Source organism: Lutjanus erythropterus, chromosome 21 (genome assembly GCF_056507025.1).
Source record: "Lutjanus erythropterus isolate fLutEry1 chromosome 21, fLutEry1.hap2, whole genome shotgun sequence".
NCBI lineage: Eukaryota > Metazoa > Chordata > Actinopteri > Lutjaniformes > Lutjanidae > Lutjanus > Lutjanus erythropterus.
The window spans coordinates 31,412,793-31,430,953 of NC_139337.1; the positions used below are offsets into that span (position 1 = coordinate 31,412,793).

Sequence of the window (18,161 nt, forward strand, 5' to 3'; positions counted from 1 at the left end):
TTACCTAATGTTAAGTTAGTTAAAAAGCACATTACATAATCAGCAAGACTTACCCCTTTTCTGTGTCTCTGCTAAAAAAAACTAGCATCCTTTGTACACATTAAGAAGAAAAAGAAGATGATGCAGTTTTCTTGGATGTGATTTGCCAAAAGACTTGTGACGTCTCACTAGAGTTTGGTGACAGGGTGAATATATTGGTGATGGGCTGAATTCATGTCTGGTTGTTTTTTTTGGGCAGTTGAATAAAGAAAACAAAGATGGCGTTTGGGTGTTTTACTCACTGAATCTAATCCAGTTGCAGCAGGTTTTCCTCTTTAAGCTCCTTCAGAGGAAACATGGGGAGAAAAGTGGTTAATAAAATTACATGTTTGAGCCAAAACAATGTACATCAATAGATACCAAACCTGAATACATCATCATCTTCATCAGTGGTTATGCAAAGAATCATCTACTTGCATTAAAGCTGAATTTGAACTTGTGTACGGAGTTAAATTTCAAACCCAGTTTCACATTTTAAATCAAGTTGAACTAAATCAGCATTTCATGATCCTGGTCCTTGGGCCCCACTGCCCTGGATGTTCCAGATGTTTCCCTGCTCCAACACACGTGATTCAAATGATCAGCTCGTCATCAAGCCTCTGCAGAAGCCTGACAGTGAGCTGCCATGTCAGGTGTGTTGGAGCGGTGAAACGTCTAAATCATGCAGGGTACTGGACTCTGAGGACCAGGTCTGAGAAACGCTGAACTAAATAATGCCATCTGCTGGTAGAGAGCAGCTCTGGAATTTACTTTACTATTAAAGGGATAGTTCACCCCAAAATGAAAATGCAGTCATTATCTACTCACCCTCATGCCGATTGAGGGTTGGGTTTATTTTGTTAATCCACAAAACACTGCTGGAGTTTTTACAGGAAAAGACAATGTAAGTGAATGGTGATTAGTATGCAAACATAAAAATGCAAGAAAATATAAACATTAAGTCTCTGCAGCGTGATGCAACATAAATCAAACCTATCAAACCACTTGGCGTGTATATGAAGTGGTGCAGAGCAGCTTGTGGGATGCTCTGCAGCATCTGGTTGAATCACAGACACCGTCTAGAACAGCCATAATCAGCTCGAATGCCTGTGGTGCAGCCTCAACTCAAAACAGCCGTACCCAGTGGAATCACGCCTCGCCTCAAACAAAGCTTGGATATCATACTTTCACCATAAAAATTCCTGTGTGCTATATTGTGAGACAAAGCTGACTTCTCCTGCTGCATTTTTACTCAGGGTGGGAAAAAAATCACAAGAGAAAATGCTTTCAATCATCTTTTATATTAAAAATGGATCAAATGATGATGTGGAAATGAAAGTTCATAGTGACAAACTCACAGATAATTACACCCAGACATTACAATTCTTTGGTTCTGTTTTCTGTAACAACACAATCTGTTGGGATATGCTGTACTAGAAAAATAGATTATTTTAAAAAGCGAATAGACGTATCTTCTTTTTTCTGTGTGCTACAATTATCTGTTAATCTATGAGAAAAGTTCTCATGGTGATAACCAGAGGACACTTCACACATGCAGGCTGAATGCTGCCTTTTCAAATACATTTAAAGAAACATAAATCTACAGTTATGTTGTCATAAACAGAACTAATCCACAGATTTACTTTGGATGCAGAATATCTGAGTAAATAAATTAGAATTTCTTCCTCATGTTTGCCTCCATTAACAAGTCAAGTTACAGTTTACATCCATGCTTGTCCAGATTCACATATATATTGAAGACTGGGAAATTTACTTACAGTTATTTAGTGTTTTTTTGTTTGTTTGTTTGTTTTTTGTGTCAAAATTGAAGTTCTCACTACACAAGTGTTTCCAGTGAATAATTTTCAGTGAGAAATATGCTGTCTTCAGTTAGAGACTATTTTCTCTCAGGCCAAAGCTGGCATGATTGTGGAGGCATAAAAAAACCCAACACAAAATAATGTCCAGGTGGAGGAGGTGTTTGAGTGTGAAGCAGAAGGAGTGGAGGAGTCTCAGTGTGTCTGCAGAGACGGTGTAGAAGGACATGATCCAGAGGAATACACAGGGATGAAGATGGACTGCAGTACCAACACATCCACCTTCATCATCCCTGACAGAGATCATCTCCTCCACCTGATGAGAGAAGATGATAAACAGAGGTCATGAATCAGTGTTTACAGACTCCAACACATCCAGTATAAAGACCAGCAGGGACTTCAGTCCTGCTCAGACTGGAGGTGGAGCATCTGTAGAGTGTAGCTGCTGCCTTTCAGCTCTCATGTTGACGTGTTGGACTGAACACACTGAGCTGGAAGCTCACAGACACTCAAGTCTATGGACTCTGCAGAGTACACCGTGTAAATAAAATGCTGAGTGTCCCTGAACACATCATGACTGCAGAAACAGAGATTAGTCTCATATTTGAATATTTCAGAAACGCTGGAAATACTGATCTTTGCTTTGATACTGACTGTGTTTACTACAATACTGCTGAAACCAGCAGGAACTGACTCCAACTTACTACTGACCTCAGAGTCAGTCTACAGAGTGGACTCTTCACAAGATCAGTCAGCAGCTTCACTCCTGAATCCTGCAGCTCTCTGACATTCAGCCACAGCTCTCTCAGATGGGAGGGGTTGGACCTCAGAGCTGAGGCCAGAGAAGCACAGCTGATCTCTGACAGGCCGCAGTCACTCAAGCTGAAAAAGGGAATAAATGATGTAACTTTAGAAGACAATGTTCCTGCTTGAAATCAATCAATGTTTAATAATCTGTTCAGAGCTGAAGAAGGTTTAGAATGTATAGGGTTTAGCTGCTACTTCAGGAAAGACGTAGTGACTTCACCTCGTAAACTTCCAGTTCCACCAGTGGTGCCTTCTATACAAACTCATATGGCGCAGCCAAACAAATAAAAACCCAAAGAAACTGATTTAAGATTTGTTTCAAGCTCTCACATCATATTAATCTCAGCACAGAAATAAAAATGGTATCTTACCTCAGAGTCTCCAGTCTACAGTGTGGACTCTCCAGAAAATCACACAGCAGCTTCACTCCTGAATCCTGCAGCTTGTTGTAACTCAGGTCCAGCTCTGTCAGATGGGAGGGGTTGGACTTCAGAGCTGAGGCCAGAGAAGAACAGCTGTTCTCTGTCAGACTGCAGGACATCAATCTGAATAAAAAATAAATTATGTAATTTTAGAAGACAATTACCCTGCTTAAAATCATCATGTCTTTAGTAAGCTGTTCAGAGCTGAAGAAGATTTAGAATGTAGAAGTTTAGAAAATGGAAACTCCAAACACCTGAACCCAACAGGATGCAGGTTAAAAACTTGAAGATACAAGTAGTGAAAAATAGTTCTCATTAGTATTGACAGTGTGATGCTACTTAAATAAAGATGTATAGACTTAACTTCCATAAACTCTACCAATGACGCCATCTATATAAATTTGTATTGTGCAGCCAAACAAAATAAAAAATAACCCACAGAAATTGACTTTGGTTTCAGCTCAAGATGCAAAATAAGTAGGTGAGCCTTAAATTTAAACTGTTGTGAATACTAGCAGTTTTGTGATATCCCTCTCTCTGAATTCCTGCTTGTGAGGTTCTTTCTGGCTCAGGTATAGTAATAACTCAGTATTTTACAAAATATTTTGTCACCATCAGTATATCTGCCTTATATCTGCAGGTTAGTGTCACCACAACTTCCATTTATATTAATCTCTACTCAGAAATAAAATATGGTGTCTGACCTCAGAGTCTCCAGTTTGCAGAGTGGACTCTCCAGAAAATCACACAGCAGCTTCACTCCTGAATCCTGCACGTCGTTCTCACTGAGCTGCAGCTCTCTCAGATGGGAGGGGTTGGACTTCAGAGATGAGGCCAGAGAAGCACAGCTGATCTCTGACTGCAAACTGCAGTGATACAATCTGAAAAAAAATATAATGGAATTTTTAGAAGACAGTGTTCCTGCTTTAAAATATTCAGTGTTTATCTGTTCAGCATTCAGTAAGGTGTAGAATGGATAAGTTTAGAAAATGGAAACTCCAAACACCTGAAACCCAAAGGATGCAGGTTTAAAACTTAAATAAAAAAAGTGAAAAAGAGCTCTCATGAATATTGATGACAATGTGCAGCTATTCAATAAAGACGTAGTGACTTCACCTCTTAAATTCTGCCAGTTCCACCAAGGACACTATCTACACAAACTCATATCATGCAGCCAAACACAAAAAAACCCACAGAACTTGACTCTTGATCCCAAAATTACCAAAGATGACAAATAAGACAGGAATTAAAGACATACAAATATTGCTCTGAGAGGTAGATTTTTCAACACTGAAAAATTTTACTTTAAGAGTAAAAAAATTGGTGACCATCTTTGATTTCAACATCAAAAATAGGTAGAATCATCATGCCAAAACGACACCAACAATGAATTCCTGGAGCACAAAAGTCTCAGAAACCATTTACTATGTAGTCCAAACCAAAGTTTGACCGATGGTAGCCATTTTGAGGGCTCTCAAAAAGTCTGTACACATTTTTGTGAGGGGCAGGGGGTTTGAATTCAAATGCAAATTCACAAAGAAACAAACCTTCTTCTAAGGTCATAGACATTGCTAGAGAGTATGCAACAATATGGTCTGAAACTTGAAAGATATTTATATTGCATTTATATATTTTTATTCTTATTCATGTAAACAGAATATGATGAATGATGTATATAAGATCAAAATAAAGTGTCTGAGGTTTGTTGTGAATTATCCTGTGTAGATTGTTCTTATCATATGAAGGTTTTAAATGTGTAGCTCAACATTGCTCTGCTAATGTCAATGGACTGAACCCTTGCAGAAGAAAACAGAGTTTAGTATGAAGATATTAAGTGTGGATAAGTTGAGTATCTGCCTCATGTCTGCAGTTTTGAGTCACCACAACTTTCACACATATTAATCTTGGCACAGAAGTAAAATAATAATAATAATAATAATAATAATAATAATAATAATAATAATAATAATAATAATAATAATAAAAAAGGTGTCTGACCTCAGAGTCTTCAGTCGACAGTGTGGACTCTTCAGAAAATCACACAGCAGCTTCACTCCTGAATCCTGCAGGTTGTTTTCGCTCAGGTCCAGCTCTCTCAGATGGGAGGGGTTGGACTTCAGAGCCGAGACCAGAGAAGAACAGCTGATCTCTGACAACCTGCAGGAGCTCAAACTGAATGAAGAAAAAATGTTGTGGTTAAAAACACACTATTAAACTAAAAAAATTACTACTTAAACAAGTAAACTTAATCAATTTAAAACAGATTAGTTCAGAGGATCTTCTGTATACAGATGCAACCATTTAACAAAAATTATAAAGTTTTTTTTTTATGCTGACTAACAGTTTCTTTCATAAACAAGTTTTTTTCTGACTGAGGACTAAATGTAATTAAAGGAACATGAGAATATGAACAAAATGAAATTTACAACTTGGATAAATTTAGTTCAGTTGTTAATTTAACATAGTGGATCTACAATCTTAACAAACAGTAAACTGACCCCAGAGTCTCCAGTCTACAATGTGGACTCTCTAGAAAATCAGACAGCAGCTTCACTCCTGAATCCTGCAGGTTGTTTCCTTCCAACTGCAGCTCTCTCAGATGGGAGGGGTTGGACTTCAGAGCTGAGACCAGAGAAGCACAGCTGATCTCTGACAAACTGCAGTCAGCCAATCTGAATAAAGAAGAAACCATGTGACTTTAGATGCTGATGTTCCTGCCTGGTTTAATAATCTGTTAAGCGCTGAAGAAGTTTTAGAATGCAGAAGTGTATAAAATTTAAACACAACACTGGATGCAGATCAGAAACTATAAAATAGAGTCAAGATTCAAAGAATGAAAAAGAGCCCTCATTAATATTAGGCCTGAAACAATTCCTTGAGAAACTTGGGTGACTACTGCATGTTCATCTCAGCACAGAAGTAAAAAAAAAAAAAAAGGTATGGCTGACCTCAGAGTCTCCAGTCTACAGTGTGGACTCTCCAGAAAATCACACAGCAGCTGTAATGTTAGGGAGTTTAAAGGAACTAGTTAATGTTGCACAGGATCACAGATCCCAGGCAGTGGGTGTGCAGGCAGCGCAGTGGGGCTCGGGGCGCGTAGGGCGTTTTAAGGCAGCTGCGCAGCATGTATGGTCTCCTGTATGTCTCTCATTAAAGTTCAACTTCTGAGATACACCAACAGACTTATTATTGAACATTACATGGTGTCAGAAGTCAACTATGGCGAAATTTCCACCACCGGACAACTTCGACTTCAGTCATCCTGAGCTCTGGCCCGAATGGAAACGGAGGTTCCACAGGTACAGAATTGCAACTAAGTTGGATAAAGAAGATGACGAAGTGCAGGTGTGTACTTTGTTGTATTCGCTCGGAAGTGAAGCTGAAAACATCGTCAAGACCTTCGTGTTTGCTAACGAGGGGGATGAAGATGTGTACGACATTGTACTAGACAAACTGGACGAATACTTCGTGCCTAAAGTTAATGTAATCCACGAGAGGGCGAGATTTCATCAGCGGGCACAAAAGCAAGGAGAAAGTGTGGAAGAATACATCCGCAGCCTACACGAGCTGGCGGACAAGTGCGACTTCAGAGCAGTGAAGAACGAGAACATAAGAGACAGACTTGTGATCGGTGTCCTGGACAAAGAATTGTCTCAGAAACTGCAGATGATGTCGGATTTAACTCTGGAGAAAGCATGCAGACAAGCCAGGCAGTCGGAACAGATCAAAGGGCAGATGTCCGAGCAGAGCGGAGCTGCAGCACTGTGTGAGGTGACACACTCACATACACACAAACGAGTCTACGCCGCGCAGCCAAAAGGTGCGTTCAAGCCCGAGAAGAAAGTCAGCCGCGGGAGTTACAGGCCTCTCAAACAGCAGCATTCGGGCACGGTAAACTTAGCCCAAGGCAAGTGCTCAAGGTGTGGAAAACTGCACGCCAAGAGTGACGTTTGTGCAGCTCGACGTGCGGACTGCCGCAAATGTGGAAAAAGGGGCCACTACGCCGTTATGTGCCGCACCTTCCAAGTCAGTGATGTGTTCACAGGCCATACGGAATCCGAGAGGTTTTTCCTGGGTGCTGTAACTGTGCAGGATTCCAATACACCATGGCCAGTAACGCTCCAACTCCAAGACAGCAATGTAGAGTTCAAAATAGATAGTGGAGCAGACACCAGTGTTATTTCACAACACACTTATGAGACATTAAAGACAAAGCCAAAGCTTGAATATTCACAAGCTGTGCTGGACTGTCCAGGGGGCAGGCTAAAAAACAAAGGCAAATTCAGAGCTTCCACGTACTACAAAGGGACAAGATACTCCTTCAACATACACGTTGTAGAAGGCCCTGCAGTTAATAATCTACTTGGCAGAGAGGTGTCGGCGGCCATGGGTCTCATCCAGAGAGTGGAGGATGTGTCACGCACACACAGTGAGACAGTAGGACTTCTGAAAACAACACCCGTGAAAATAAAACTGAAAGGCGGAGCAGTGCCGTATTCTGTCACTACAGCTCGGCGGGTTTCCGTACCCCTACTCCCCAAAGTGAAGGAAGAGCTTAACAGGATGGTCAAATGCAGAGTTATTGAAGAGATAACTGAACCAACTGACTGGTGTGCCCCAATGGTGCCTGTGCCAAGAAAAAATGGACGAGTGAGAATATGTGTGGGGCTAAACCGCCTTAATGCAGCTGTAGAGCGTGAAAAATATATTTTGCCCACTCTGGATGACATACTCCCCAAGCTTGCTGGTTCAAGTGTGTTCTCACTACTGGATGCCGCTACGGGATTTTGGCAAATCCCATTAGACAAGGACAGTGCCAAACTCACAACTTTCATCACACCATTTGGAAGGTATTTCTTCCACCGCCTTCCATTTGGTATCTCAAGTGCCCCAGAAATCTTCCAAAGAGAGATGAATAATCTTCTCAAGAACCATGAAGGTACAGCAGCTTTCATGGATGACATAATAGTCTATGGAGAGACCCTTGAGGTGCATGACAAACGCCTCGAGAGAGTGCTACAAACACTTAAAGATGCTGGGCTAAAGCTCAATGAGGAAAAATGCAAACTGAGACAAACTCAGATCAAGTTCTTAGGTCACATTGTAGACAAGAGCGGTGTCAGACCTGACACTGAAAAGGTCGAGGCCATAAGGAACATAAAGCCGCCACAGAACACCACAGAGCTCAAGCGCGTCATGGGCATGGTGCATTACCTGGGACGCTACCTGCCCAACCTTGCAGACGTCACACGCCCACTCAACGACCTGCTGAAGGCTGACAAAGCATGGGTGTGGGGGCCAGCGCAGGAAGAGGCTTTTGCAAAAGTCAAACAGCTATTAACAGAGGCACCCATACTAGCCTTTTATGATGTCAACAGGCCAACAATCGTCAGTGCTGATGCCAGCAGTTATGGGTTGGGAGGTGTTCTACTGCAGGACCACAAGGGACAACTTCGGCCAGTTGCCTACTGTTCTCGTACCCTGACTGATGCAGAAACAAGATATGCACAGATCGAAAAAGAATGTCTTGCTGTGGTCTGGGCATGTGAAAAGTTCTCAAAATACCTGTACGGCTTGGATAACTTCATTATCCAAACAGACCACAAGCCACTGGTTCCACTCTTCAACGTTAAGGACATTGATGCTGTGCCACTTCGTTGTCAACGACTACTCTTGAGAATGATGAAATTCAATGCAAAGGCAGAGTATGTCCCAGGCAAACTGCTTGTTGTGGCAGATACACTCTCAAGACACCCCTCTGTAGTGCTACACCTGGAGACAATTGAACTGTCAGATGACATACAGGCTCTAGAGAAGGCCACACAGACAGCATGGCCAATGTCAAGCTCACGTTTGGATGAGGTCAAAGAGCACACGAAGGCCGACCCAGAGCTACAGATGGTGATGCACTTTGTGAGCAGCGGGTGGCCGAAATATGCATCCAAAGTGCCGGACAGTATCAAACCCTATTATGCAGTAAAAGACTCACTCTCAACATGCCACAATCTGCTTCTCTACGGTGATAGAATCGCCATTCCCAACCGCCTGAGGTCAGAGATAGTAGAACGGCTGCATGATGGCCACATGGGCATAGTGAAGTGCCGTGAACGCGCCAAACAGAGTGTCTGGTGGCCGGGTATCGGCAAAGCTCTGCAAAAGTGGATTGAACGCTGTAAATATTGCCAGGTGGCAAAGCCTGCTCTGAACAGAGAGCCGCTCATGCCAACCCCCTTGCCAGAGAGGCCCTGGGAGAGAGTGGCTGCTGATATCTGTGAAGTGGATAAAAGAAATTACCTGGTGGTAATAGATTACTTCTCCAGATACATTGAGCTTGCCTACCTCCCAGACATGACTGGCGCCACAGTGAGGTCTCGCCTCAGTACCTTCTTTGCAAGGTGGGGATGCCCTACTATCCTTGTAACTGATAATGGACCACAATTCTGCGGGCATCAGTTTCAGCTCTTCGCGAAGGCTTATGACTTCACACATATCACAACAAGCCCACATTTCCCCCAGGCCAATGGTGCTGCTGAAAGAGCTGTAAGAACTGCTAAACATATTTTGAAACAGAAAGACCCTTCGCTCGCCCTTCTCAGCTACAGAGCTACCCCCATCCAAGCGACAGGCTGTAGTCCAGCCCAGTTGATGCTAGGCCGTCAGATACGGACCCCCATCCCCACACTGGAAGAGAAGCTCATTCCCCAGTGGCCAGATATCACCTTGGTGAAAGCAGCTGATTCCAGAGCTAAGGCTGGCTATAAACGCAACTTTGACAGACGCCACTCCAGCCGCCCGCTGCCACTGCTCAACCCTGGTGATTCTGTTGCTGTCAAACTTGACAACCAAAAAGGATGGACTACAACTGCCACTGTCATGCAGAAACACAACACCCCTAGATCCTACCTCATACGCACCGAAGGTGGTGTTCTTCGCAGAAACAGACGACACCTACGTTTACTGACCCCACCGGTTCCTCAGCCCGGGTTTGAGGAGGGGCAGGACACAGACAGTGCTAAACAGCAAGAGCAAAGCGGACACACAACAACACAGACACCAGCTGATGAACCAGTTACTGTCACAACATCAAGTGGCAGAATGGTTAGAAAACCATCTCACCTGAAAGACTTTGTCACTTAAAGACCCAGTTAGTGCACAGGTCATCAGTTGCTAACGGCTGCAAGTTCAGGTTCAGGTTATTGTTCTGAGCGAAACAAGAGCTCATTCCCTTAGCAGCTAAACAATCTGAAATGTTTATGATAAGATCCAGTATGATTGCTCAGTCCTGTTCAATGGTTTGTTACGGAAGAGTTTATTAGTATAACACCTACTTTGCTTCCAGTTTCTAAATTTGATTTATCTGGCTAAATGCATCTTTAATTACTCAAAGGAGGGAAGGTGTAATGTTAGGGAGTTTAAAGGAACTAGTTAATGTTGCACAGGATCACAGATCCCAGGCAGTGGGTGTGCAGGCAGCGCAGTGGGGCTCGGGGCGCGTAGGGCGTTTTAAGGCAGCTGCGCAGCATGTATGGTCTCCTGTATGTCTCTCATTAAAGTTCAACTTCTGAGATACACCAACAGACTTATTATTGAACATTACAGCAGCTTCACTCCTGAATCCTGCAGCTTGTTGTTACTCAGCTCCAGCTCTCTCAGATGGGAGGGGTTGGATTTCAGAGCTGAGGCCAGAGAAGAACAGCCAATCTCTGTCAAACTGCAGTAAGTCAATCTGAATAAAGAAGAAATGTTGTAGTTTAAAATAATTTCCAATCCATTTAGATGTGTTCAGGTTTTGAATGTGTAGCTCATCATTACTACATCTTAATCAATAGAACATTTAAACTGTCTGCTCTGGATTTAAATTTAGATAAGAGCAAACTGACCTCAGAGTTTTCAGTCTACAGTTTGGACTCTCCAGTCCAGCACACAACAGCTTCAGTCCTGAATCCTGCAGGTTCCTGTTTTTACTCAGGTCCAGTTCTTTCAAATGGGAGGGATTGGACCTAAGAGCTGAGGCCAGGACTTCACAATGAGTCTCTGAGAGTCCACAGTTAGAAAGTCTGATGATAAAGAATATATATAAAAAACGGCAGAATAAAATCTGACACTCTGCATTTTGCAGCACAAAACACATCAACATGAGCAGCTGCAGCTCAGCTAGGCCAGACAGTTATTCAGGCATTGATAACAAGGTTTCTGTCTTCAAACATGCGCTCCTCTTGTCCACATGTCAAAGTGTCTTTGAGCAACATAATGAACCACTAATTGCAGCTCCAGACAACATTGTCTACCAATTGACTGAAACTAAATGTGTCATTTTTATTAATGGGCATCTGTGATTTGTGTTTGTGAAATTTATTTTAACGCGAGTACACGTGCATGAGACTTGGACATTAGCATAATCAAAGCCCCAATAATGCCATGTAAGGCTACACTTCCTGCCCCATATGTCAGGGGGTGGTCATTCATGAAAATGCCATCAAAGAGTAAAAAGAAGAAATTATGACTGTCAAAACATTTTCAACACAAATTCCTAATTCCTTACATCTTTTGCTTGATTTGTCTCAAGCCTCTATCACTACAAGAAAGAGAGATGACTTGGTAGCTAGAAATACAAAAGTAATTTTTGTAGACGTTTGTACATTTTATATTGTGTGCATGTGTACAGTGTGTCTCTTTAATACTGATAGTTTCAGCTTTAGGTTGCTTTTTAGTGTTGATCTGGACTTACAGAGCCTTTCTGCAGTTCCTCGCAGCTGGAGTCAGTCTCAGTCGTCCTTCCTCTGTTGTGACATATTTCTTCAGGTCCAACTCATCTAGAACTTCCTGTGACATCTGCAGCATGTAGGCCAGAGCTGAGCAGTGGATCACAGAGAGTTTCTTCTCTGATGTGTTCTCTGAATTCAGGAACTCTTGGATCTCCTGATGTACTGAGCGGTCGTTCATCTCCGTCAGACAGTGGAAGATGTTGATGCTTCTGTCGGGAGAGGTCCGAGACATTTTCATTTACTTTAGGTTTTTGATGATGCTCTGGATTATTTCTGGACTGTTGTCTCTCTGACCCAGCAGACCTGCCAAGAGTCTCTGGTTGGACTCCAGAGAGAGGCCATGAAGGAAACGAATAAATAGGTCAAGGTGGCCGTTTTTACTTCCAAGGGATTTCTCCATGTTGCTGTACAAGAAGTCATCCAGGGATGGGTACTGGTCATAGTCTCTGTCATCATTATCATCATCGCAATCTTCCAGGAAGTCCTTCAGTACCTGTGTGTTCCTGTTGGTGTAACAGTGGAACATGTAGACTGCAGCCAGAAACTCCTGAACGCTCAGATGAACAAAGCAGTAGACTGTTTTCTGGAAGATCACACTCTCTCTTTTGAAGATCTCTGTACAAACTCCTGAGTACACCGAGGCCTCTGTGACATCCAGACCACATCGCTCCAGATCTTCTTGGTAGAACATGATGTTTCCTTCCTCCAGCTGTTCAAACGCCAGCCTCCCCAGCTTCAGAAGAACTTCCCTGTCAGCCTCCATCAGCTCCTGTGGACTCGTGTCATGTCCCTCATGGTACTTGTTCTTCTTCCTCTTTGTCTGAACCAGCAGGAAGTGTGAGTACAGGTCAGTCAGGGTCTTGGGCAGCTCTCCTCTCTGCTCTGTAGTCAACATGTCCTCCAGAACTGTAGCAGTGATCCAGCAGAAGACTGGGATCAGACACATGATGTGGAGGCTCCTGGATGTCTTGATGTGTGAGATGATTCTGCTGGACAGATCTTCATCACTGGACCTCCTCCTGAAGTACTCCTCCTTCTGGGCGTCAGTGAAGCCTCGTACTTCTGTTACCCTGTCAACACATGAAGGAGGGATCTGATTGGCCGCTGCAGGTCTGGAAGTTATCCAGATGAGAGCTGAGGGAAGCAGATTCCCCTTGATGAGGTTTGTCAGCAGCACGTTGACTGATGACTTCTGTGTGACATCAGACACAACCTGACTGTTGTTGAAATCCAGTGAAAGTCTGCTTTCATCCAGGCCGTCAAAGATGAACACAAGTTTACAGACAGCCAGCTTCTCTGCTGTGACCTTCTGTAATGTTGGATGGAAAACATGGAGCAGACTCAGAAGACTGTACTGCTCATCTTTGATCAAGTTCAGCTCCCTGAACGAAAGCAGAATCAGCAGACTGACATCTTGGTTTTCCAAACCCTCTGCCCAGTCCAGAGTGAACTTCTGCACTGAGAAGGTTTTTCCAACTCCAGCGACGCCGTTGGTCAGAACGACTCTGATGTGTCTCTGTTGGTCAGGTAAGACTTTAAAGATGTCCTGGCACTTGACTGGAGTCTCGTGGAGGGTCTCCATCTTGGACGTTGTCTCCAGCTGTCTGACCTCATGTTGGGTATTAACCTCTTCACTCTGTCCCTCTGTGATGTAGAGCTCAGTGTAGATCCTGTTGAGGAGGGTTCCACTTCCTGTTCCATCAGTTCCTTCAGTCACATGTTCACATCTCCTCCTCAGACTGATCTTATGTTTATTTAAAATCTCCTGCAGACCACCACTCACTAAAAAAGAAAAAAAAGACAAAAAAAGAAGAAGAAAGTCAATCAGCTGATTATTTGCACAATCAACAAAAAATAATCAATACAACAATAGAAAAGTAAAAGCTTTAAAGTCTAGTTTTGAGTAAACTCAGATATACTCCATTTTCTCTCAGCCTCTGACTGTGTCACAGTACATGTTTGAGCTTCTGCAGCTCGTCTGCAGCTCTTCATCAAAACAACTCACTCTGACTGTTTTTTCTTCCCTTTAATATCTATAACCAACCACTGATTAAATAATACAACGTATATTCAAGCTAACAAATTGTTGCAAATGGGGCACCGTTGTCACTCAGTTGTCTGTGAATTTCCCCAAATGTTTTCAATGATGTTCAAACCCAGGAAAAAAGAATTGCATTCAAGGTAACAGTGTGTTTCATTTGGTCACAAGTCCATGGTGCCATATTCTGTTTAACCCTCTAGTTGCTATAACTTCGGGGGAAACACAGGAAGGTCAGAGAGAAAGGAAGTCAATGAAGGTGACTAAACATAATGAACTTTAATAGACTTTTATACGTGGCCTGTGAACAGGATTTCTGCCCAAGAACATGACCTAGATTTTCATCGCCATGGTGGTTGCTTAAAAATGAGGAGGATCATCCACGAGGACCATCTTACATCCAGGAAACTATACTCCTTCCTCACTACAAGGGGCACCCAGCTACTGCTCAACAAATCCTGGCTGCTTGCTGTCCTGGCTCTACAATGGTGGAACAATCTCCCCATTGACACTAGGACAGTTAATTATACACATCTTTAGCATTTTAGCCTGAAAACCTGGAAACTAAATTAAGCATTTGAAACAGTGCAGCTTATTTGATGTCCTTGCATGACTCTTGGTATTATTGGGTTGTATCCACATGGCTGAATGATATGTCTTATTGTGTTGTATAATGTTGTGTCTCATTCTAAGGCTCTAAATAAATTAAATGTAGCAGGATACATTTTGAAGATGTACAGTCTTACTATGTACAGTGCTGGTCTGATTGTCTGTCTGCAGTCCAGGTCTGGTTCTGGATCTTTTTCCACACTGGGGACAGGATGAACCAGACTGGTCCCAGTATGAGGTGATGCATTGTCTACAGAACCAGTGTCCACAGCTGGTACAGACTGGATCCTTCAGGACGTCCTGACACGACACACAGCAGGACGGCTGCTCCTCCACAGAAACATGACTCCTCCTCCTCTTTCTGTGAAGACATTTCTTTATCACTAAAATAATTTGTTGACTAATGCATAAAAATCAGGATTTGGCCAAAATGTGTCTAGAAGCTCACAGAGAACAGTAAAGGTGTTAATACTTTTCTGTTTAAATAGAAATAATAAAACAGCTTCCAGTGTCTAATGAAAATGATTTTTCTTCTTATTTAAACTCCCCTGCTTTCATTAAAGCAGTGGGATTAATTAAGACAACCTTCACTCCAAATGGACACAGGATATGTGAGTCAGCCATGATGCATAGGAGTGTGTATGCAAACGCATAGTTAAAAGCAAGTATATCTCCGGCCAAAGACACATAGCAACTGCAGTGTCACAGATTCAAATTCATACAGTTTCCTTGTTTGTATGTCATTCCCTTTACATTTTCTGTCACTCTGTCAACTATTAAATGAAGGTATAAAGCAATTTAAATACTGTGAAGTGGAATGGAAGTTGCACAAATTTGTATTTGACCATTTTCCGCCCCCTTTTCAACAACTTTTACAATAAGTTCTGCTCATGCATGTTCGTTCTTTACCTTTCAGAACAAAATACTGTGTGAGCTCAACAGTCCACTTGTTAAAATTCTACTGCAACAAATTTGCTACAGAAATGAGATCAGCATCATGAATATCTTCATCTTCCATCAGATCAGTGTACAGTAAAAAGAAAAGGTGTCTTACTGTGAGTCTGAGGGTCCAGATTCCTTGAAGGTCAGAGGGTTCTCTTTGGACCAGTCACTCTTCATAGACAGACAGCTGGATGCTGGAGACTCTGCTTTCTGTCTGTTGTACTGAACTCTGCAAACACCAAAATGTTTTTTATTCTTATCGCATGAACCCTTGGTAGGTTCTGTGATCACAGTCATTTAGGAAGCTCTAAATACACAAACCTCTATAATCAGAAGGTATAAAAGTTAGTATGTCCTCCTACATTAGAGTACAGCTATTCTAGTATTCATTTTAAATGAATGTAGTACATCTTAATGCACATACATGGACATGGGAAGCAAGGGTTAAACCAGGTATTATAAAAACTATCTACTGATAAAAAAAAAAAAGTTTAAATTTAATGTTATCTGTTTATTATCATATGCTTCCGACCACTATAAGATTTTTCCACGTGTCTCACTGAATCTACGTAACAAACATCAGAGCACCAATCATCATTTATAGGTATCAAAGTTAATCCGATTTACTGAATGAAAAATGTGATATTGAATGACAGCATTTTTTGACAGTCAATAGTACTGAAGCATCTCAGTCTGTGCCATAAAAGTACCAAAGTAAAATATTATAAGGACAAAAAATGTATGCCTTTAACTGCTTTTAATGTGTGATTAATGTTGTGTTTATATATTTTTTGAGTTATCCTCTATAATCATCCGAACTTATCATGAGTGTCTTTGAGTTCCCTGAAAAAATATAAAGTCGATGTATTATTATATTACAGATAGGTAGCCAAAAGACACACTGGGTATGTTGATCCTGTTTCGTAGTACAGACCCTTTGTGATAGCATGGCACCCAGACTTAGCTCTAAAATCTGGATGGTTGGAAGGACATACATTTAATAAAACATACAGTTCTCCTCCAGAGGGAGAGAGGTTCTTTACTCATGAAGTGTAATGTTACTTTACAATTGGCAAATGGCAAAACATTACCGTACACCGAGTGAGTTAGTAGCAGTGCTCTTACTTTGTGTCTGAGGGTCCAGGTTCATTACTGAACTCTGGAGGATTTCCTTTGGAAAAGTTACTCCTCAAAAACAGACAGCCAGACTCCTCTTCCTCCAAATCACTCATCTCCTCGTCTGAAGTCAGTCTGCGGGATAAAACAGTAACGCTGCCGGTGAGCGCAGAACACAAGAATCAAGAAAGTATTTAGAAAAGCTCAGCCTTGAATCACAATGCTGAAAAAACAGGAAGTAACACAAAATCTCTGTCTCTGAGACACGCGCACTATCAGCCTTATGTTCCGCCCAAAAAGTTTTCATATATCAGACAGCACACGTGCCAACGCAAATACAGGCGGATATTCCTGTGATAGAAATAAAATACAAATATCAGCCTGATATCAGTGAAGCTCAAGTTCATTCTAACATTTCTTTACATTTCATTGACGCAGAAACTTTGACTGTAACATAATAAAACTGCTGTGGTAACACTCACCCTGCCTCAGACTTCAGGTTTCTCTGATGAAATCTGAACGGATGGAAGTTCCCTTTCTGGTTCCCTGTTCTCATGAACTTCATGTGGTCAGTATTGTACATTCCCACTCCATTTACAGAAAATTACGAGTTTCTCGTGTGTGTGTGTGTGTGTGTGTGTGTGTGTGTGTGTGTGTGTGTGTGTGTGTGTGTGTGTGTGTGTGTGTGTGGTGCTCACACAGATCAGAATTTTTTTCATGATGTGTTTACGAGATCTTCGCTTGGCTTTCAGGAGCAAATTGAATTCAGAAGCAAACTTATAACGCTTATAACAGCTCAATATAAATGCAGCTATTTACCTGTTTACATGTCAGCAAACATTATGTGTCCAACTACACATAGTTATAGTGTAGCCCCCTGTCAGGCCCGGGCCCTTAAAATCGTCCTAACTTTCCCCCTCTGGCGGCGCCCCTGGTAACTATAACACATCAAGTACACACAGCTGACAGCTAGCGTAGCAGCTAACTAACCTTAGTTATCATAGTAGGTTTAGTTGCATCAGCTCACTTTACCTACAACAAGTCCGCTATGATACACTTTTAATTCAGTTTGATTCAGGGTCTTGCGATCAATAGGAGATGATATCATCTATCCATTAGACACAATCAGTTACACAACGACCAGGAGAACTGAGTGTTTTTACATATTCAAATATGAGCAGTCAGTAAAAAGTCTGAATAGAGTTAAAACAGACAGATCACAGCAGTCCAACAAGGCTGGCTCTATGTGAGACAGAAAATCGTTGCTCACTGTCTCACTGTCTCTCTTTACACTAGTCAACAATTAGATTTGTTTTGGTGGCTCAGAAAAACTACTACAGTCTGCTAGGGATGTTCATGGTGAATAATTTTCCTCTTAACTAAACTCGACTTTTGATAATGTTACATACAGTCTGAAAAATATACCATTTGTATTAAGAGCCATTTGAATCATGGTCCACGATCACCAAATCATATTTTAAATGCTGCTGAAATGTGTTGCATTTTGCACTGTGCTTTATGAACACAGCAAATTAACTTAAAAAACATGATGACAACTGACTGAATGCTTCAACTTTTCAGACCAAACAGGATCACAGAGTCTGCAGGTAAACGACACTGCTGCTTG

General features: G+C 42.0%; 1 pseudogene across 1 annotated transcript; it reads right to left on the reverse strand.

Moving 5' to 3' along the window:
- Nucleotides 1-1,796: 1,796 nt before the first annotated feature.
- On the reverse strand, nt 1,797-16,744 carry LOC146307891 (protein NLRC3-like; annotated as a pseudogene). The gene is made up of 7 exons (XR_014772718.1): nt 16,544-16,744; nt 15,531-15,647; nt 14,668-14,837; nt 11,793-13,611; nt 10,945-11,121; nt 2,547-3,187; nt 1,797-2,151 (listed from the first exon to the last, which is right to left on the reverse strand). The product of XR_014772718.1 is annotated as a protein NLRC3-like (transcript).
- Nucleotides 16,745-18,161: the final 1,417 nt, after the last annotated feature.